General features: G+C 33.9%; 1 protein-coding gene across 1 annotated transcript in view; it reads right to left on the bottom strand.

Moving 5' to 3' along the window:
- Positions 1–24,323, bottom strand: part of heca (hdc homolog, cell cycle regulator) — a 288,388-nt gene that overhangs the window by 48,847 nt on the left and 215,218 nt on the right. The gene's annotated exons all lie outside the window — the stretch shown is intronic.

Raw genomic sequence — 24,323 nt, forward strand, 5'->3', positions numbered from 1 at the left:
AATATACTTATCTATTATTACAGTGTCTAATACCAAGTTACACAGTCGACTACTATAGCCTTCTGTCTTCACTTTGAGTGAACTATTATTTATAGGTTACTAACCGACACATAATTAGTGTGAATATATATATACTAATGTATGTAATTCTGGAAAAAAAACGTTGACAACTCAACTACGAGGGTCGTTTGAAAAGTGCAAAGTCAGCGAGATAGCACCACTGGCGCGTATCGAGGTTATGTTTATTTAGTAGCATCTCTTGGAAGAACACACACCAAGTTTCAGCCAGATCGGTCTATTTCTTTGTGTTTGGCATTCGTTTGAATCGAGGAAGTCGAGTGATTTTCAAAAAATGGACGAAAAAGAATTTCGTGTGTTGATTAAACACTTCTTTATGAAAGGCAAAACGCCTCAGGAGACTAAAGAGAAGCTTGATAAACATTATGGTGACTCTGCACCTTCGATTAGAACAGTTTATAAGTGGTTTCAAAATTTTCGGAGTGGCCATATGGGCACAAGTGACGTTGAACGTTCTGGACGCCCTGTTGAGGTTACTACTCCAGAAATCATTGATAAAATCCATGATATGGTGATGGATGACAGAAGAGTGAAGGTGCGTGATATTGCTAGTGCTGTGGGCATCTCGAATGAACGGGTACATAATATTTTGCATCAACATTTGGACATGACAAAGCTATCCGCAAGATGGGTGCCGCGATTGCGCACGCTTGACCAAAAACGAAATCGTGTGAAGTGTTGCAAGGACGGTTTGCAGCTGTTCCAGAAGAATCCGCAGGACTTTAAGCGTCGTTTTGTCACTGTGGATAAAACATGGATACATCACTACACTCCTGAGACAATGGGTTACCAAGGGGGAATCTGCGCCAAAAAAGGCGAAGACCATTCCTTCGGCCGGAAAGATTATGGTGACTGTCTTTTGGGATTCGCAAGGAATAATCCTCATCGACTATCTGGAAAAGATTAAAACTATTACAGGTGCATATTATTCATCGTTATTGGACCGTTTGAAAACCGAGCTGCAAGAGAAACGCCTACGATTGGCCCACAAAAAAGTCCTTTTCCATCACGACAACGCACCAGCTCACACCTCAGCAGTTGTGGTCGCAAAATTAATGGAAATAGGGTTCCAACTCGTTTCACATCCCCCCTATTCTCCAGACTTGGCTCCCTCGGACTACTATTTGTTCCCCAATATAAAGAAATGGCTGGCGGGAAAAAGATTTTATTCAAACGAGGAGGTGATTGCAGAAACGAATGGCTATTTTTCAGACTTGGACAAATCCTATTATTCGGAAGGGATCAACAAACTAGAGCAGCGTTGGACGAAGTGTATAAGCCTAAAAGGAGACTATGTTGAAAAATAAAAAGGGTTTACCCCAAAAAATTAAGTAGTTTTTATTTTTGCACGGACTTTTCAAACGACCCTCGTATGTCAGCTTTTTCAACCTCCAAAGAAGCTCTCGAAGAAGTGACCTAATGATACTATAAAAGTTTTTTAAAAAAGTGTTTTTTCGATAGTTTTCGAGTGCACTTTTTCTCTTACATCTAGAAGATAAGGATCATTGCTATCTTATCGAATTAGCTTAGTAATATAATAAATAGGTACTTATTAAGGGTAAAAATGTTTTTAGCTCATAGTAAGGATGCCCATGTAGGATGGGGTTTAAAGGAATATATCAAAAACAAATAATTGGGAGATAAGTCTAACTTAGTGTTCAGTTTTTATACTATTGTCGCTTCAGATAGACCCTAAGACTACAGGCGAAATTCGTCAGCTGAGTAACTTTAGTGATTCTATTTTCGCGATGCATTTTTGTTTTCTTCATCAGCGTTTTGTGTAAGAATAATTCCCCGTCTAACTGTCCAACACGCTGAAGGCTTCAATTTGTAAGACAATATATGGTCAAAGAAAATTTTGGACAACTTTGTCAGATAGTCGAATGTCATGCACTTGCTTGCTGTACACCAATTAGGGTGTCCTTTACACTGACTTTAAAGAGGTAAGCCGTACAGATATCATGCTAAGTAGTTGCAACTTGTACCTCAGATGCGTTCTCCACATCTTTCCTTTTAATTTTATTAAAGTTCGCAGTTCAACCCTATTAATCCCCACATTAGGTCAAAAGTAGGTAACATGTTGCTCAGAGTATGGCAGTCTTTGCGTTCTTACCCATTACATCTGTCAATCGTTCGCTTTTACATTATAGTGACTAGAAAATCTGTCCAAGCAAAGAAGTTTTACCAAGCACACCTTCAATGGTACGCGAGCCGGTACTCAAAGTATCCATCCAACAATCTATCAAGAAGACTGTTTTGGTCTTTACTGAAAACTGACCGGTAACCACACTGAAAGATGTAAAAATTTTGAGACTGAAGAAAGTGTGTCTTTCTTTTTTTTTCTATAAGGAATCAGGAAAATACACGTTGAACTCAAATACTGTTAGTGTTGTTGAAGGCTGCCACAAACATTTAATGAAAATTCTAATTTATGGGAAAATTTCCCAATTAAAACTAAACATTCTATAGCAAACTAAATTACCCAAAAAACTAAAATTTAACAATTTCAGAAAACAATCACAAACAGACTAAAACTGTAAGGCTTTACAAAATCTGTTTTTAATAAAACACCAAATATGTGCCAGTTACTGCATTAGTTTCCTATACTAATTATATGTATATTTAGACATAGTTTATTAATTAAAGAGTAATTTAACCACTATTACAGTGAATACATGCTGGCAAACCACTATTTTAGATTATTATCCTTAATTATAGGGGTCTTTTGTTTCTATTAATTCCATTAGAGAAATTCGCTATTGCAAAATTAACAAAAAAAAATCACGGTTATTATACAGGGTGACACAAAGTGAAAAAATAATAATAATAATTGAAGATTTCAAAACATGTAGTGTAATGTAATGGTTGTGGGTGAATCAGGATAAATTTGTTTTATCATCAAATAAAAGCAATCATCACATCATTTTAATGCACCCCGTTTGCAAGACTTCTTGACCTATGATTAAGGTAAGAAAATCTTAAAATTATTATTATTTTTTCACTTTGTGTCACCAATAACATTTTTCGCAGTCAGAGGACCTCCCAAAACTGGTGTATTTCTGGTGGAAAATTAATATCGAAAACCGTTCACGAAGAGATAAAATTGTAACTTTGATCTTAAATATCTCAACTAATATTAGGGATATCGAAACGGGATTAACGTCACTTTTCACAGTTTTGTATGTAGTTTTCATAATCATTGTCAAAACCAGTGGTCCTTATGAAACCCCAATCGGGATTTTGGCCGTAACTCCGCCAAAAATAAAGATACAGCATCGGGGGTGAAATATTTGGAAACTAGACTCAAAAAAACATATAGTTTACTTCGTGGGTTTTTTTCGAAATTCCGCTTTCCTAAAAAGTTATTAGCGATTGGTGCGTTTTAAATGGATCACCCGGTATAAATAAATAAGCGAATTAGAAATTTATTGAAATCATTCTAAATAAATAAAAAATACATTGAAGTCACAAAACCTAACATTCAATGTTGAACCATCGATACTTTTTAAGAAATTCGTGATCATTTCCAAGGTTTGCCAACGCATACATTAAACTAGTAGCAAAGTTAAATGGAATGATTATATACACGAAGTACATGACTTTAAGCAATATATATTGCTACGTACAGATGTATGTACATAAAAAATGATAAAACTTTTTACTACATGTGGTAATCATCGATACATATAGATTTATCCGCATGTATTTGCAAAAAGGAAGGCGAACCTTGACTATGATAGTAAACTAGGATAAAATGTAAAATGTTATGTTTGACAAATGTACATAATAATTTTTCACAAAGGTCATTTACAGAGTTTAAAAGTGCATACTTTCTAAATCACTGAGTGTAGACTAGATCCGATTCTCTTTTTACTTGTAAATAATTCAATATAATTAAGTAAAATATTAAGATGAAAATAAAAATTGCATTATTCAACAATTAATACTCGTATAATATCTCATTAATTAACACCGGATTGTTCACAAATATCGTGAAATCCAAGATGTATTGTAGGCGGTCACACAGTTAGTCCAGCCTTTCGGAAACTCTAGCAGAATTATCTGTGACAACTCGCTGCTACTTTGAGAAATCCATAAAAACTGATCTTTATCTTCTGGCACTTTGTGAAAGGAACAGCAACCAACAAAAATAATTAGCAACTAACTTTTCAGAGACAATGCGAGTATTAACATCGTGTGATTAGAAAAAGGACGAACATATGAATTATTAACACACTCTAATTCATGTTTGAAAATTTGTTTCGAATTCATAAATTATTAAAACAGCAACAAATTAAATAGTTTTTTGATGTTTCCCTAATAATTAAGGTAAATTTATGTTTGCTTTAAGCATGTCTATTAGCTAATATTCAAAGTATATAAGGAGAAATTTCGGCACATTCGATAAGTCAATGTCTCCATAATGAAGCAGGATATCACAGAAAAATCTATTATGAATGAATAGATCCATCATTTTCAAATACAAATTAAGAAATATCTAGTAAGTAATTGTAGTCTTCGAATAAAAACATTCTGTAAAACAAAACATCTTTCAAATATTATTTGGGTTGTCCCTACTTTCAAATTCAAATTCAAATTGATGTTATTCAAATTCTTCAAAAATATGTTTTCAGAAGTTAATCTATAACTTTTGAGAACAGTTCACATGGCCATCAAAAGATCTCTTTCTTCTATTCATTTCATGTTGCTTGATAAACAAAACAGACTTGCATCTAGCTTTTAAAGGGTCTAAAATTTAAGTTTAACTGCTCATTCAATAGAGTCAGTGAAATGGGCCGTTTCTTCTCATTATTTAAGCACTATTTAACTAATAACATAGGAGCATATAATATTGGTAATAAAGAAGTCCTAGATGGATATATTCGGTTTAACGTATATATATTGTACGTGCAACATTCAAGACTTCAGGGAACCATTGTAGATATTTTAGAAAACAGTAGATTTATCTTTTTTAAGCTACATCATTACAATTTACAACCAAAAAAACAAACTAAAGATTAAATTTTAAGTCTACCACAAAGGCGTATGTCTAAATAATTCAATTGATAGTCTTAATATTAAAAAAGTTAGTCCTATCAAAATCATGCTCCAACAATGGCTAAAGAAATGAAAGTGTTGACATTATTCAGACTAGTTACTAGCAATGAGGTAGATAAGTTTCAATAATTTTGAATCAGATATTAAGAATAAAGCAGAAACTGTTATGAGGGGCTGAATATTTCTTTAGAGAAAATAAAGGTTTTTGAGGTCACCTTAGCGGAAAGAGGAATATGTTTTAAACAAGGTGAGAGGAGGTTGGTCGACTGTGTTGTGCCAATTGCGTGGTATCTGGACATCCAAATGGAGATCCCCGGTGCAGCAAACAGAAGTTCAGTGTCCCTAGACGAGACACAGACGGTGTAGTTGCCCAATCCTGCTTTACCACTTACATTTTGCTGGCCGCGATGAACCATCAAGATAAGGATGTATTAGGAGACCATATAGCCGCACCGTCCACAACTGACAAAAGGATCTTTGGTCCTTACTGAAACCCAGCCGTGTCCCTTTATTACAGTTCCAAGCTCTGATCTTTCGTATTAACTATTCACGTGAGGACTTAGCCTTCTGGTGGACGTACCCCTCAGAGTGGAGGAAGATGGTTTTCAATAAGGGCTCCATACCCCTTACTCAGAGCATAGAGAAGGTTTTGGTCTTATCGTTGACACACACCCGTCCCTAGGAAGTACTATTTCCCCCCTCTTCACAGATCTTCGTATCATCCGACCCGGGGACACAGTAATTGCTTCTTTATTCATGCACGTGCTGCGCCCTCCCAAATTACGCTATGCAAGGACTATAGGGAAGCTTTGGCATGTGCGCCTTACTTACTTCTTATAAACAAATACCATTTAGTCTGCAGAATCTTTTACCCTCATGAACACCCTATTCACTATCTCTTAGCCGTCATAAGAAGAAGTATGGCAATAGTGCAGTTTTAAGTGTGTATCAGAACGTTTAAAGTGTTGTGGTCGACAGAATTCCAAAAAAAATCAATCGCAGGAAATTCAAATTGGATATTTGGTTTAGATACCACTAGCGTAAATAACCTCCAGGTCAAATACAAATATGATTTACCACTTTACAGAACAAATATTCCAGTTAATAAATTCAAGGATTCAGGAACAATCAACCGAAATTGATCAAGGAAAAGGTAACTCTTTGTACTTTAACAGATGGCATTCGTCACCCATTCTTGTACAATAAAAGCCCATTTACATGGAAAGGTGCATTGTCAGCAAACTAGGGGTTGCTTAAGAAACGGTTCCATCAACCTCACTGAATACATTTGTAAAACATTATTACAGAATGTGTTTAGAAATGGAATTACATATTATTCAAAATCGTACAGTTACCAAAATACACTTAGATTTGTGTGACTACACTGTTATTTTCTTGTGTAACCTGTAAGTTAAAGATACATTTTTTTTATTTTTTAAACACCATCAGACATTAACAGTGTAGAAGGAGAGGACATCCTTTACCTAAAATCTGGAATGCCTCTAATGAGTGTGCATTGAACGCCAGACACAACTCCTACCATTTCCTTACTAATTATCATCCCATTGTATCCAACATCCGTTCTAGAGCAAGAAGGATTCAAGTAGTCTCTTTCTCCCGAGATTTAATCCTATTCATAGTTGGTAGACTCCTTGTTGTAGAGACTCAATTTTCTTACCCCTCCCCTCACCGGTGAGTAACCGTTAAATGATGCAGTCATGATCATCATCATCACTGGCTTCTTCAAGTTTTTAAATTGCACTCTTAAACTGCCCTGACTATAAAGGCGACACTTCTAGATGCCACATTGTTACAAGTCTTACAATGTCTATTATCAAATATACCAAAAAAATAAATAAAAATATCAGCTTGAACGCAAAAATAAATTGATTTGTGTTAAACAATTTTTTAGTAAAAAAATAAATTCTCATAAATAATATTTTCTTATTTTGTGCACAAATCTTTAACTATTCATTCTACATAGTTGCTAAAGACACTATTTGATAATTAACTAAATTAATATCAGACAAATTTTTACATTCATTCTTCAGTTCTAATTATTTATGACTATTAATTATAATTCATTTAGGTATTGCTTTTTCCATAAAGAGTCAAACGAGTAAATGCGAGTACCTACTCGTACATTTATTCTTTGAAGTTACATCATTCCTAAATATCTATCTATTTTTACCCACACTCATATACAGTCGAGCCTCACATAAAGGACACTCTCACTAGCGACAACCTCCATTTAAGGACCAGTTTTTGGATTTCCCCGTTTTACCCCTATACACTTTCTATATAAAAGAACCTCCGTCTAACGGACACTCTACATAACGACCGCGGACGGATTAAATGTTTCATCTCCCACCAACGACCACCTTATTATTAAAAGTTCGTTTGACGCGGTGATAAAATAATAATTATCCCCTCTCAAGTTTTTGTTTTTTTTTTTCTGGTTTTTCCTAAAGTTTCCTATATAAGCTCCATACATCTTGTACCATTTTAATCATTTTTCTTTATTACTTTGGACGAACAATATTATTTTTTCCGATATGTCTCTCAAATGAAAATGGTCAACTCTAGAAGAGAAAATAAATGTGTTAGAAGATTTTGCAAAAACCAAATCAAGCCATTGTCAACTTGCCGAAAGGTTTGTTCTATTTTTCTAATAACAGATGGTAGTATGATGATAATTTTACCATTGATTATTATTGTTACGAATAAATGTGGTGTTTATTATAAAAATTATTAATTAAGTCAATAATATGTAGTTTTTTGATAATTTTTTTGGATAATTAAGGAAAATTTGATGCATATCATATAGCTAAATAATTATGCAATTATGTACGTTTTTAAGTCTATTAATAATAAACAATTTTTAAAAAGATGTTTGGAAGAAAAACCCATATTTTTTCATTATGAAACTTGCCTACCTCCTTCTAACGGCCACCTCCAAACAGCGGCCACTTTGTTTTCCCCCGCCAGTTGTTGAGAGGTTCGACTGTACGTCAATTTTACAATACAAAGATTTAGTTGAAATAAGTTTGACCAGGATATAATAAAAAATAATTATAACAATATACGTATTTAAATAACAATTTGCATTGAATATTGGACTATAAAATAATTTACAAGAATAATTTATTTATGTATTTTCTGTATTAATGGAAAGAAGAATAAATAACTGAATTTCAATTTATAGACAAAATATTTCGACTGATGTTGGCTGCTGAGACGTTCTTTAAGAGTAAGAATAAAGAAATTTATCTGAGAATAACTTTATTTATAAAAAAGGACATTAACAACTGCCTAGATAAATAATAATTAAATTATATGTATAAATATTCTCTTTGCAGTAGATACATATTATGAACATAATTTGTAGAATTCAAATCACTGCAGTTTATCGTCAATCACTTTATAACTAGATTTTTTGAAACAAAATGTGTTGCTATTTAGAATGAATACTCGTACTTTCATCATTTTCAATATGAAAATACAAAAGTTAAAACAAAAACTAAAAAAATTCTGGAGAGTGTAAAGTAAAAGATTTAATACTGAAGCCGTTAGCCAAGTTTGTATAGGCGGAAGGGGATATGTCGCCTGAAGGCGAAATAAAATGGAAAGATATTTGCATATTCCACTTGAAACCTGCTCTTGCGTGGTGAATAATAATTTAAGATCATTCGGAATCCAAACTCCCTGCATACACTTGAAACCGTTCATTAAACTCTCTTATTATTTATAAATAATATTTCTTATAGCAAATATATATAAAATAACTGAACGAAACATCTTAACCTTGTTTTAGAATAACTAACATTTTTGATATATGTTTTGTAAAAAATTATGAGTCAAAGTTGTGTGATGAAAACATTGGAAAATTACCGGAAGGTTACACTAGATAAACGTTTAGGTTCCATTAGGAAAATTGTTGCAAACGTCATCAATCGCAAAAATAAAATGACAAATTGATATAGTAAAGCGGCATTTACGGTTGATTGGTTCTGCCATAATTCTTTCTTACTAGTTCTGTAACAGAAAATAAAATTTGGATTGATTTGGAGTTTTATCAACTAATCAATAGAGGTCTCTATCATGATAAATGTAAGAGAAATTGAGTTCAATAAAATTAAACTAAAGTCAACTCTAAATATACTAGTCTAGACATATATCGTATTTATACTACATAGATGTCAATACCAAGCTAAAATAACAGACCAAAGTGAATAAATGGCAATAGAAAGATGGCAGTGAATGGTGCGTAGATTTAAAATTGTGGATTCGAGCATAAATCTGCTGGAAATATCCGATTTATTTAAAAACAAAAATCGCTCCAGCCTTCTTGTAAGTTGGCTGCGTGCACTGTAGTACGGTTTAGCTACGTCCCCTAAATTCTTGGAAAGAAAGGGAAGCTAGATTACTCTGGTAAGTTCTGCCGTTGATACTGTCTGCCCAGAAGATGGGCACTGCTGATTGTAGCGAGAGAACACTGAGCGGAAGCCAATTGCATTGAACAGTTTCCAGACGATAAATTCATAGGACGCGTCTTGAATAAATACAATAAAAAAAGCTACTATAATAAAGAATTTCGCTTTCACTTATCGCTTGCAAGAGGAAGCATTGTAATCTCATAAAAGTTTGATTTGAATATTCATCGAAATTAAGTGCCAAATTTCCCTTGAGAGCGAAAAAGTAGCCTTACGAAATTGTAATAAAAAAAGATATCATAACTCGGCTCTTTCATTTAGATTATGAAAAATGTTTGGATATATTTTTGTGACAGTCTTTACATTCAATTTCGTACATAAGATTTGATTGTTTGTCCTTTTCAGTCACAAAAAATATCTAGGCGAAACATCACAGTATTTAAAAAAAAAAAACTGTACCAACACTCTTACGACGCAAAACTAAAAAAGAACACCACAGGACTTTCCTTACACAGCACAGAAAATCATCACACTTGATAAACATAATGGTGACTCTGCACCTTCGATTAGAACAGTTTATAAGTGGTTTCAAAATTTTCGGAGTGGCCATATGGGCACAAGTGACGCTGAACGTTCTGGACGCCCTGTTGAGGTTACTACTCCAGAAATCATTGATAAAATCCATGATATGGTGATGGATGACAGAAGAGTGAAGGTGCGTGAGATTGCTAGTGCTGTGGGCATCTCGAATGAACGGGTACATAATATTTTGCATCAACATTTGGACATGACAAAGCTATCCGCAAGATGGGTGCCGCGATTGCTCACGCTTGACCAAAAACGAAATCGTGTGAAGTGTTGCAAGGACGGTTTGCAGCTGTTCCAGAAGAATCCGCAGGACTTTAAGCGTCGTTTCGTCACTGTGGATGAAACATGGATACATCACTACGAGTACACTCCTGAGACCAAAGAACAATCTAAACAATGGGTTACCGAAGGGGAATCTGCGCCAAAAAAGGCGAAGACCGTTCCTTCGGCCGGATAGATTATGGCGACTGTCTTTTGGGATTCGCAAGGAATAATCCTCATCGACTATCTGGAAAAGGGTAAAACTATTACAGGTGCATATTATTCATCGTTATTGGACCGTTTGAAAACCGAGCTGCAAGAAAAACGCCCACGATTGGCCCACAAAAAAGTCCTTTTCCATCACGACAACGCACCAGCTCACACCTCAGCAGTTGTGGTCGCAAAATTAATGGAAATAGAGTTCCAACTCGTTTCACATCCCCCCTATTCTCCAGACTTGGCTCCCTCGGACTACTATTTCTTCCCCAATATGAAGAAATGGCTGGCGGGAAAAAGATTTTATTCAAACGAGGAGGTGATTGCAGAAACGAATGGCTATTATTCGGAAGGGATCAACAAACTAGAGCAGCGTAGGACGAAGTGTATAAGCCTAAAAGAAGACTATGTTGAAAAATAAAAAAGGTTTACCCTAAAAAATTAAGTGGTGTTTATTTTTGCACGGACTTTTCAAGCGACCCTCGTACACACCAACCCTGGAATGTAAAAGTATTACTTTGTAAACTAGGTAAATAATTTTTGTAAATTTCGTTACATTATACATATTCATTTCAATAGAATCATTGTTAACAATCTGTAAACATGTTCCACAGCCCTGAAGATGACCTAGTCCCTAGGTCGAAAGCTCGGCAGAATAAATGTATCACGACTGAAATGGCAATTCCTTTTTCATCCTATTAAAAATTCTAAAGTTTTAAAGAAATATTTTGTGTTTAAAAGTGAGAATTTCATGTGAAAAATTCATTCAAGAATTATTTTTCCACTAAATTCAATGTAATGAGTAACTAGCAATCATAACAAGGTTACTGCTCAAAATACACAATTTACAAGTAATCTGAGAATTTTTAATTTCATTTATTATTATTTTTGATACACAATGCTTATGTTTCGGGATAACAATCTTTATGGCGTAATTAAAAAAAAAAAATTATTTACTGTTCTCAGCCTTAGTATGTTAATCTTCATTATATTCGTCCTAGAATACGAGGGGAAAAACTAAAATCTACTTTGGAAGGCCTTATCTTTACATAATATTGTACTAATTCTAAATTATCATTAACTAAAACTTTAATTATGAAGATAAATGACTTAATTTTAGTTTTCTTTTGCCTCATGTCTAAAAACTAAAATGTTAATTGACGATGATCTGGAGTGGTACAAGAGATAGGTAAGTGTATCTACAGTTAGGTTATACATGTAAATAGAATGTGGATCACATCTGAAGGCAGCAGTTTTGTTTGTGCCCTTTTCAACTATGAATAATTCAGAGGAAGGAGTCAGAGGTGGAAGAAGGTAAAAGGAAAAAAAAGAACGCAAGAAGGAGATTATGGCAGCAGAAGAGCACGCTCTATTACAGCCGAGTGCGAACGCGAAGAATGAAGATTTTTTGAGCCCTTCATGCCTTTGGCTCTCTCCATTAACATATGAATACATCAGTCATACTCTGCAGGCACTCCACAGCCTAGCAAATCTTTCTTCTTAAACTATTCCACAATCTAGTTCCATTCTACTCTTATAACATTCCAATTAATGGCCTCTCTAACTTCCCATTCACTTCGTTTTCCTCTCTTTCTATAACGCTCAGTCTTCTAATCCTACATTCGTGACAAACAAGAACTAACCGTATCTTAATTCATTCTCTACTTATAGCACACTCTAACTTGAGCACTCACTCGTTTACTAGCGGAATATTTGCTAATCGAAACTATATTAATTCCTCGTCGGAGTTCTGAGCTAGAATAAGCACACACTTTTCGCTGTCTATCTTAGGAGACAATAATGCTTCACGAGAATCGAGACAAATCTCGGCCTCTGTAGCGAGACCGAGACGAGACTTGAGCAATCGAGATCGAGACATTATATATATCTCGTCGAGGTTTATTCGAAAAATCTCGGTCTCGTCTCGGTTTTTCAAGTATTAATTTTTAGCTACCAAATTATAAAATTGTGTTCTTTATTAATAAATAATCACTACGGGTACCGAATTAATTATTAAACGATACGATTTTATTATATATGTTCAATAATACTACATCTATTTGACTTCGAATTACATAATTTTTACATAAATTCACTAAATTTCAGTATTCATATCATTCATTCATTCAATTTCATAAATTTTACTATTAATAATCTAATACTTTGAACTTTGATATTATTGAAATTATATTTTAGTATTAGTGAATTTGAAAAAAAAAAAAAACTATCTGTGCATCTAATAAATATTGCTATAAATTTTCGTATTTAAGTTACTCTTTGCCCAAGCATTGATACATAAAAGAGCTATTATTGAGTCAAAAGTTAGAGAAGATCTTCTATTGGTCATGATCAACGCAAATTGCTGAAAATAATCTTTCCGATGGCACTGAAGTTGCAGATACTAAAAATATCTTTCGCCATTCTAGACAAATTTTTGGAGGAATTCTCAAGTGTTTTCCACCATTCTAAAATGTCATTTTTTTTATTTTTAATACTTAAACAAAAATTCAAAAAAAACGAAATATCTCGACGAGATCGAGACGAGACACTTGTCATACTAGACCAAGGCGAGATCTGCATAAAGTCTCGCCTCGTCTCGGTCTCGTACAGCACTAGAAGACAACCTGAAATCCAAGCAAGAAGATCTACCACTGAGGCTGTTCCCTTAATATAAATGAATAAGCAGGATTGTTATCAAAAATGAAAGAAAAACTGCTGGGAGGAAGATACATACCACAATTCTGAATAAAGAGGAAAACTATTTTAAAAAAAACAGAAAATATCTAGTTTTTCTTTTCTGACTGATGTCGTCAGATGAAAATACGGTTAGTAACCTTATTGCGATCTTTTACTTAAGAGATTTTTCTCAACTACTGCATCCTATCGGTTATTTGATGCATTTATCCTTTAGAATAGACGTTTTTGTTTATGTAGGCCAAAAGTTGTCCCACAGAATGCACTGGTAGAGAAACAGTAATATTTTTTCTATATGTCCTCCCATTAGCTTTTTTTTTTCGTCACATGCTGCTTCAGAAAGGGGTTGGTGGAAATAGCATATCATTTAAGAATTTGGATAAATTACTAGCGTAACCTTATACACCTAGCTAAGTTCTTAAGAAAGATGTCCTTAGTTAAAAAAGAAATAAATGTATTTTCTTTAAATTTAAGTCTTTAGCCGATTGGGTTCGAGGAAAAAAAACCTAAATAAAATCAGTTTGAGGTGTTCAGGATTTTTTTTTACTATTTTTCCCGTGAAATAGAGGGTTTGAAGGATAAACTGTAATTTTCTGAACGAAAAATAAAAATTCATGCAGTGAAGGGTTAAAATAATGAATTAGGTAATATTACAATAAATGTAATATAAAGGCGCAGATATAGGCAAGACCCGCAATACTAAGATGTATTGTTGGTTAGTAGGTTAGATTCCCCCTGAATAGGCCTTAGATTTTATTTAATATTTAATATGAGAACTTAGGGTACGTTTACAACGGAGCTATGAGTATAGATGATAGCAGAGATGATAACTGATAGAGTAAAATATAATCGCTGATTAGTGTGCACAACGGAGCTGTGATACATGCAGCATGCCCGAGTAGTGAAGAAGAGTTTTTATGTTCAGCAGCCACGAAATGGTATATTTTAAAGAAAAAACGCTTTAGAAAATATCATGTACATCCCATAAAGAAAAAACGAAAAACTTTGGGTGAATTTCGCCATTTATATAAGGAACTTAGACATTATCCGGATCGTTTTTTTTGATTATGTGAGGATGGGTCCACCCACATTCGACTATATTTTAGAAAAAATAAGGTTAAAATTAAGAAAACTTTGGAAAAATTGTCATGGAAATTTTATAACCATAGAAGAAAAACTAGTGATTACTCTTAGGTAATGATTTTATTGAAAAAAAAATAAAAAATAAATAAATACACATGAAAATAAATGTAAGCACGATTTAAAAAACAAAATATTGTTTAAAAGTAAATAATAAAATAATAACCAAAAATAATGAGTAAAGACAACACTAAATAATTTTTCTACGTCCATTTTGAAGCTCCGATACTGGAGTTCAGCTAGCAGAAAAATGAAAAATTCAATTCTATCATCTATGCTCGTTTATAGCAGCGCGTATGAGTCACTAGTCGAAGCTTCGTTGTGCACGCTCACATAAGAATGTACTAGGTTATTCTATAAGCGCTGATGCATCACTGCTATCATCTCCGCTATCATCTATGCTCACAGCTCCGTTGTGAACGTACCCTTAGTCGTAAAGTATGTTTGCTTGTTACCTCCGTCCGTCAAATTTCGACGTCAAGCTTGTCTTAAAAAAAATAAGGCAATATCTAAATATAATGATTTTTACTTTTTGTTATTGACGCCAAGAATAGGTATTTATATATATTATACAGATGTGGTGAGAGCCTTGAATAATTAGCCAATCGATTAGCTAAAATAATAAAAAACAACAAAATAAACAATAGCAAATCCTACCATTTAGCACTTACGAAGAAAAACTAAATTTAAATACCTTTCAAATAACGGTGTTTATATATGCAACTAAATACGGCACAACCTTGAAGTCGGCCAGTACTAATTACATTGTAGATTGCGAACGTCGCGTATTTTAAAAGCCTTATTATAGAATTGTGTTTTTTTTTTTTGCATTCTTTATTGATACTGATCAAGTGCCATTATAAACAATTAAAAACAAAAGTTATATCCTTAAAAAAGACGCGGTTAGTAAGATTTGAGTTGCTAAAAATAACATGCAATTAAACAATTATTAGAGTTAACAATAATGGTCACAACTTTTTTTTTTCTGAATAACTGCAATCACTGTAATTCATATCTTTTTAAAGTTTTCTATTAGGCTTTACTTTTTTCTAAAGTGTATATTTATTATATCCGTGTATTTAGAGATATACCTAACAATTTCAAGCATTATGAAGAGAAATGACGCAAACTGCAAAGCTTTTTCGCCGGAGTTTCCAAAATTTTTTACTGTAATAACTTTTTGAAATTTAATTATCTACTAGAGATATTAAGAATAGAATAAGTCAGTAAGGCCAGTAAGAGCGCCACGGTAGCCGAGCGGTTAAAGGCGAGACCTGTAAAGCTAATTATGTATTGTGGTACTGGGTTAGATTCTCCTGTCTTAGGCCTTAGATTTTATTTAATGGTTAATAAAAGAAATTAACAGTAAAGTATGGTTTACTAGTCGCCTCCGTCCACGACACCTAATTGGTAGTTGGGCGTAAAGCCCGCCTGAAAAAATAGGTAATTACTTTACTTACTATTAAGAATAGAAAGATTACAATACGAATCAATTTTTAGTTAGCTTTCTTTGCAGCTTTCACATAGTCCACAGATCGTACTGTCGCCAGAATCAACTTGCCAGACTTCTAACCTTGTAAAACTTGTTCCGCCAAACCTTGTAAAACTTAAACAAAACCTACTACTCTACAGCTGGGGCAGGTGTTGGTCTAGTGGTCAAGAGAGTGGCTTTGTAAGTGGGAGATCCCCAGTTCGAATCCCCCGTATGGCTACTTTTTATTTGTTAGAAAAAAATTGTTTAAAGTATGAAGTTCCGCTACCGTCTACCACAACACAAAATTGGTAGTTTTTGACTTTGCGCCCCGCCTGAAAAATAGGCGATTACTCTACTTTTAAGTAAGAATAAAAAGTTAAAGTAAAGTAATAGCCTATTTTTTCAGGCGGGGTTTAACGTCCAACTACCAATTAGGTGTCGTGGACGGAGGCGACTAGCTAACATATTTTACTGTAAATTTCTTTTATTAACCATTAAATAAAATCCAAGGCCTAAGACCGGGGAATCGAACCCGTACCATAATACATATTACCTTCGCAGGTCTCGTCTCTAACCGCTTGGCTACCGTGGCGCCCTTTACGTAAGGATAACTTAAACTTCAATCTTACTGACTGAATAAGTTTACTGATAATATATTTTATAATATATAGGAGAGTGCGTAGGCCTACTATACTATAGAATCTTCTTTGTAAGAAGTGAGGAATTGGAAGGTTGGGAGGACTGGCGGAAGCGGATTGAGGAGGCCAAGGCACAGTAGATAATATATGTAAGACGGTTTTCAAAAACAGATTTTATTATTCTGTAAAGAATAATTAAATTACTAATTATATTTCACCGTCGTTAAACACTATAAAAAACTGTAAACGTAAACACTCTCAAATGACCTAAACCTTCCTAGACTATAACCTTACATTCAGGCTGTGTGGCGTTGTCGTCAGCCCCTTCTGATGGCAGTTTTACATATATTTTACTCATAATGATTGCAAGAACTGTAGCATAACATTTATAGCTTTAATAAAATTGAGGGACTAAAAAAAAGAAGTGCGCTATTACAAAGCACTGATACTTTAAAAAATGTTCCAAGTTGAAAATAACGGCGACTATAACAAGAGTGATCAGATGGCTGAAACTCTAGTACATACCTCTGGAGATGGAAAGGTTTGGGTTAAGCGTTACAAGCTACCTTTTTGGTTAATGGAAAAAGATGTGGGTTTCTAAAAGTTGAAGGGTTTTTTAGATGGGATGATGTGAAGTGAAAGAGAAGAACTTTCAAAATTGTACTGCCCACCCACCATGTCGAACTCACTCTTCTCTGGGTTCGCTCCTGCTAGAGAGTTCATTGTACAGTTCCAGAGGGTAGACGGATCCTGGCTAGGCAAAGTGCGGCCTAAATTAAGACAGCTTCTCTTCAAAAACTCTATTGTTTGCTTCTTTTCATCACTCATTCACTCTCTCACTCTTTTACACACACTGAGATACACGCACAGGATTCCTTCTTTTTTTTCATCCCAACTCCTTTATTTTCCGTCTCTATTACACTTTAGTGTAAAGGATTTTATTTCTTAATCCAACAGATGTTTTGCAGCAAAAATGTATTTCGTTTATAAGTAGTAGAAAATATAGGGAGCAAATTTGTAATATATCTTTTTTTTAATATTTAAATTACTTTGTTTTTAAAGCAAAAATGTTTATTCTGGAATAAATATTCATATTAAAAACACAATTAAACAAAAACCAAAATCAGGCATGAACTAGATTGCACTCTTTTTTACTACCGATTCTAAATCGAACTATCGATCAAGCTACCCCCCTCTCTTATTTACTAATTTTCCCCGATTTTTTTTGTAATTAAAACTGTCCGGTAGGCCAGTTGTATAAGGGTTGATCGTCAAAAACTGCACGAAAAAGTGTAACGTTGAAAAACACCCAACTTTGACAATTTTTTTCTCTTTTTCTATAAAAGATAAAATTCCCAAATTTTCTTTAAATTATAGTGGAAATCCTCCTTTGTAACTGTAATTTTTTTCCAACAACCCAGATCTGATAGATTTTGAAAAAAAAGTTGCTGAAAATGAACAAAAACGGCATTTTCAGAAAATTTTCTTGTCTTGTTGTTGTTACCTTTTTTGTAAACGCGTGAACCGATTTTCATGAATGAGGTGTCATTCGATTCGAAATTTTATGTAGATGTGCCTTTTGGAGGATAGACTCCTAGAACTCGCAAAAATTTACTTCTCTCAGCGATTATATTGTGGGGCGAGTAAAGAAATTGAATCCACAGCGGAATAAGTTATAACCAACAGTTGCATTCTCGCCTGTTCTTGGTACTGGAGTAGTGCCGATTACTGGGAACGTGGATTGATGTGGTGAGCGGTTTCTTGTGAATACCAGTTATCGAAAATTCAGACGATCCTAAGCCCTAGGAGAACTTGCTTTTACCACCAAGAATTGCACGAGTGTCAGTTCCAGTCGGGCTCTCGCTTCTGCGCTCATCGACCCTCTTAAGTAAGAGACATAATGGTGATATACAATAAACGATTAACAACACTGCAATCAAGGCTACATCAATTAACAGAAAGCTTATTAACTAGAGTACAGGTACGTCATTACAGCGCCATCCGCAGGTGAATTCTTTGATGGATCCCAAATTCCATGGATGGCCACCGTTTAACTATTGTCTTAATTGCAGAGATACCTGATACCTAAATGATGCCCTTAGTGAAGGTTTTTTTTTTCATCCTTATGGTTACAAAAGTGTTTAAGGCGCAGGCAGCTCAAACATAGTATTTACATTAATGGTTTTCTAATATTTTGGCTGAAATCTGGCATCCGAAAATGTTATTTCACGGCTTTGCTTTTCTGTGACTGGCTTTTCGAAAGAGACTGAAATAGTGCTGCACGAGAGACGAGACTTGAGCAACCGAGACCGAGACCGAGATCGAGACATGATATATATCCCGTCGAGAAATCTCGGTCTCGTCTCGGTTTTTCAAATATTAATTTTTAGCTACAAAATTATAAAATTGTGTTCTTTATTAATAAATAATCATTACGGGTATTGAATTAATTATTAAAAGATACGATTTTATTATATATTACTACATCTATTTGACTTCGAATTACATAAGTAAAGTAAGCAAAGTAAAGTAATCGCCTATTTTTTCAGGCGGGGCTTTACGTCCAACTACCAATTAGGTGTCGCGGACGGAGGCGACTAGCAAACATACTGTAAATTTCTCATATTAACCATTAAATAAAATCCAAGGCCTAAGACCGGGAATCGAACCCAGTACCACAATACACATTAGCTTCGCAGGTCTCGCACCGCTCGGCTACCGTGGCGGCCCCCTTCGAATTACATAATTTTTACATAAATTCACTAAATTTCACTATTCATATCATTCATTCATTCAATTTCATAAATTTCACTATTAATAATCTAATACTTGGAACTTAGATATTATTTGAATTATATTTTAGAATTTTGGAATTAGTGAATTTGAAAAAAAAAGACTATCTATGCACCTAAAAAATATTGCCACAAATTTTCGTTTTTAAGATACACTTTGCCCAAGCATTGATACATAAAAGAGCTTTTACTGAGTCAGAAGTTAGAGAAGATCTTCTATTGGTCATTATCATCGCAGCTTGCGGAAATTTCACGAATCGACTTGCAGGCAGATATGTTATTTGGGTCTTTCATTTGGCGCGTTTTTAACATCTTTTGAAATTATATAAAGATATATAACAGTAATAGTAATATATGATGCATTGAAGTGTAAGTAGTTGTCTTCTTTTACACACATTTTCATTACCAATATATAAATTAAAATAATTATTAGAAAATAATAACATTTTTTGAAAAGATTATTAATAGCAAACCGCTTTTAATACTTAAACAAAACTTCAAAAAACCGAGACCGAGACCGAGATCGAGACTGCATAAAGTCTCGCCTCGTCTCGGTCTCGTGCAGCACTAGACTGAAACGATTTTTTTTTTTTAATTTTTGGTTTTCATGGAATTTTCTTGTGACTAATCGTATCACTTTTATTTTAAATATCTCATTAACAAAAACTTACAGTTTAAAAAGTCTTACAAGCTAGACATATATTATTGCTGTCAAAAATGTATGTGTGGCCATTAATATAGAGTTTCGCTACTTTTACTCTGCATAGACGGATCTGAGTTAAAATTCTTAATTTAGTTATACTGCAAGTACAATGATCTATATGCAAGTCAATTCAAATAAGTGGTAGTTGGCTTCAGAAGTTATTTAAATTCAGCAAGCCCACAGACTAATCAAGCACTCCAAAAAATCATTTACGTACAACTGAACACTTCATAGAAGATTATATACTGAGAAAAAACATTCATAATCATATCCATTGAATTTTAATCTCAGTCACATCATAGACTCAATAATAATCTCCTAAATTCACAATATATTTCCAATATTTTGTTTATAGGTATATTAATAAATTTTTCTTCTTGAATAAAAATGAAAATAATTTTAGACAGAAACTGAATAATAAAATTTTAGCCTATCCAAGAATCAAAGAAAATGAAGAATGAAAGAATTTGAATATAACAATATATAAACGAGTTCTTCACGAGTCTGGAATAAAGGACGGATATTCTAAAAACTACTCCTTGCGGTAGAAACTAGTATAATGCATGAGTAGAGAGTAGATCTCTTGTGAGCCAGGTGGCAGACCATTCAAAATTCCATTTTATGATAAGACAACCGTTGAATAAAATAACAATATAGTAAGACATATAAATGTAAGAATAAATACAAATAATTTAAATTCTGAAAATATCATGAACATTATTATAGTTCAACTGTTTATTGAATCAGACGATATTCTATTTATTACCATTAATAGAAGGAGTTGGCACTGAAGGAAGAAAATGAATATGATCCATGACATTTCGGATGCTGCATAAACATTTGTAATCGATCAGTATTTATAGGCTATAGTCGTGATAGGGGTAAATAATAATGTGTCAGAATAACTTAACTTTTAGAAAGCTTCTGTATAATGTAAAATAGGGAAATATAAATCAAATCAACACTATAATTCTTTCGAAATCTAAGGGTACAGAATATTTATTTATTTTAAATTTAAAATGAAATAGCATGCTATCTATTCAAGTTGAACTTCGTTGCACAAGTGTATGGATTCGTGAAAAGAACTGGTTGAAATCATTTAAACAGGTAATGCGTTGATTGGTTCAATTTGAAATAATGCGTTGAACGTTTAGGATGCAGAGAAGTAAAATATGAACCTGACTAATAGGGTAAAGTCGGGTAGAGATGGCCAATCGGTAGAGATGGCCAACGGCCGAAATTTAACCGAAATGTCGCTGCGTGACCTCTCAAGTGATGAACGTTCATGTCTGACTACAGTGAGTTCATTTTGTTCTGCGTCAAAGCGTTATTAATTAACTCAGAGAATAAAAACATTATCGTCTCAACAAAAAATTTTATGATAGTTGCATATTGCGTGCTGCATTGAATGTATGTGTCGAAATTTTAGTGTTGTTTTCTACATATTAGGTAAGTACAGTATACATTAATGAATCCTAACTTCTAAAACTGTCAAAAAGTACGCGTTGAGTTATGTTTATCATGATAGCCATCTCTCCCTAGCATTCGGGACAGATGACCATACCAACAGTAGGGATAGATGGTCAATTATTTTTACTTTTTTTCTGTTATAGTTTGGCTCAGTTTCCAATTCACCGCAGAAAAATGCTAACTCAGCATAAAAGACAGAACACTAACAGCGGAAATTAATACTGAAGAAAATTTGAGATCGTATTAACCCCACACCCAAACTGTCGTCACTGCAAGAAAACGAGCAAGAAAACTGTTGGCACATTATTAACTTATACTAGAAATATGTTAAATTTAGAATTACACTAAATCAAGTTCTATAGCTGGTTATTCTACCTTACTTTTCTAGCTGGAGTTGAACACGTATAAGTGATCGCAAATTAAACAGGTTCATCAGCTTTAAATTTATTTAAGACCAATTACCAATAAGTTATTAGCGGGGAACGGGTCCAATTTGGCCCTTAAGGGATTACTTTGTACTTTCGCCCAACGCTAGGAACATACAGAATATCGCCCATCATCCAAAATACAAGATATATTGAATATTTGGCTCTTAAATAATATTGGGGCTCAATGTTTAGGTAAATATTAGTGGTCCAGGTAGCCGAGCGGTTATAGGCGAGACCTGCGAAGCTAATATGATTGTGGTACTGGGTTCGATTTCCGGTCTTAGACCTTGGATTTTATTTAATGGTCAATATAATAAAAGAAATTTACAGTAAAGTATGTTTGCGAGTCACCTCCGTCCACGACACCTAATTGGTAGTTGGACGTTAAGCCCCGCCTGAAAAAATAGGCGATTACTTTACTTTACTTTACTATTAGTGGTCCTTGTAAGCCTATTGCTTTCTATTTTTCGGTAACTAATGAGCACTTTACAAAATATTGTGCAAGAAACCAGAGATTCAAGTGCTACAAACTTTGTATAGTGTGCATGTGTTTTCAAAAAACAAAAATAAAGATAAGAATTACAGAAGTACTGCTGTGCCTGTTAACAATTGTTGATTTTTGAAAAAGTGTCAAGTCCATACAATGGACAAAATGACCTAGTCAAAAGAAATCTCGGGTTTAGCCCTAAAAAAGAAACAATTAGGATATGAATAGACTAATATTGGGAGTCAAAATGAATTCGCTGGACTAAATGGATCACTTTAATATTCGAGAGATTCCAATAATGAGTTCTAATTTAATAAAACGTATTTTGTTCAAACAAATTTTTGGAGAGAGAAAGATGCAAGAACCAATTTTTACCACAAAACTTACATTTCTGCACTCAAAATTACACTTTAAATAGAAAAACTGCATTTTCTCTTACCAAGGGTAAAAAGGAAGTAAACATTTATATTTTAAATAATTATATTTTTAAAGAAATAGTTGGTGAAATTAAAATTTACATAAAATTAAACAATATACTAATTTTAAAATAAAAGAAGCAAACTGCTGCATAAATGGTTCAAGCATTGCTAATTAAATATAATAAGCTCATCTCAGTCTAACAAACTGCAATAAGCAGCCAAGTGTAAAGATAACAATAAAAACATAAAAAAAACAATCAGCAGGATAATTGGTGCAATATAAACTTAAAAGTCTAAATACCTACTACGATTGCAATGTTTTATTTTAAAACTGCAATAAGGAGGTGTTAATTGTGGCCACTGAAACTGCAATAACAAGACAGTAAGATAGGCACAACAAAACTGTACTAACAATAACGGTACGGAAGATAAAGGAAATCTCTAGGAACGATTAAGAGACTTGACAATGTGGAAGAAGCAAGTTTCTTACATTGGTACCTATAGTTGCGACAATAACAACCCAGCTCTCCGACAATGACAATAGGCCAGAGAATCTGGTACACATTCTACTTGGGTTTTCTTTTATAATTAATAAGGAAGTAAGATGGCGGTAAGCGGAGGAGAGTCAAATATAGTAACCAATTTACATAATAACCTCAGCTGGGCAACTACAACAACCCCTTCTTTGGATCTGATTCCACTCGAGTAACAGCCATTTTCTACCACCGCCCCATTCCAGGCGAGAGTTTTCCAGCTCCCTCATACTCCTGCTACTTTTAGATTAGACCCTTAACTTGATGGGGGGGAAATGACTAAATCCAAGACGTTAAGGGAGAAGAAACTGCCAAGGAGTGTGTGCGCCGTGCGTATGTGTGAAAATTGGCTCCGTGCCGCCCTTAGACCGCTTGTTCTTGGAGGTAACGTGTGTTTAACACACGTTCGCCCTTCTTACTTCCACCTCGTTCGATGAGGAAATAACGTGGTTAACTTAAATGGAAAATTGTTTCTACACTCCTCTTTCACAACAATCTATTGAAACTAATAAATAAACTTCTCATCTAAACAATCATACCATTTCCTCTTATTATTTTTTCTGACTAAAATAAATTTTAGAGAGAAGAATGTTGTTATATCTTTATCCACACATGTTTTATTGTATTCCTGACCGGTTCCGACTTCCAATCATCAATAGATGTACATTAATCGGTTTACTGTGGAGATTTCCACTTCACATATGCTTTCTTCAAAGCATTACACTTGCTGAGTCCCAGTTTTCTGCACTGACATCCCTCTGTTCGAGGTACGGTTTTATTAAAAACAAAATCATCTATATGGTCTTAAAGCTCAATAAATGCACAACTTTTCCTGTAATTGGGTGAGTCCTTGATTAATTATTCATTGAAAAAATACGGTTGAAAATTTTAACAGAAATCATCGAGAACGA

The sequence above is a fragment of the Rhodnius prolixus genome, unplaced genomic scaffold (genome assembly GCF_049639745.1).
Source record: "Rhodnius prolixus isolate KJV_2025 unplaced genomic scaffold, Rpr scaffold_8, whole genome shotgun sequence".
Lineage (NCBI taxonomy): Eukaryota > Metazoa > Arthropoda > Insecta > Hemiptera > Reduviidae > Rhodnius > Rhodnius prolixus.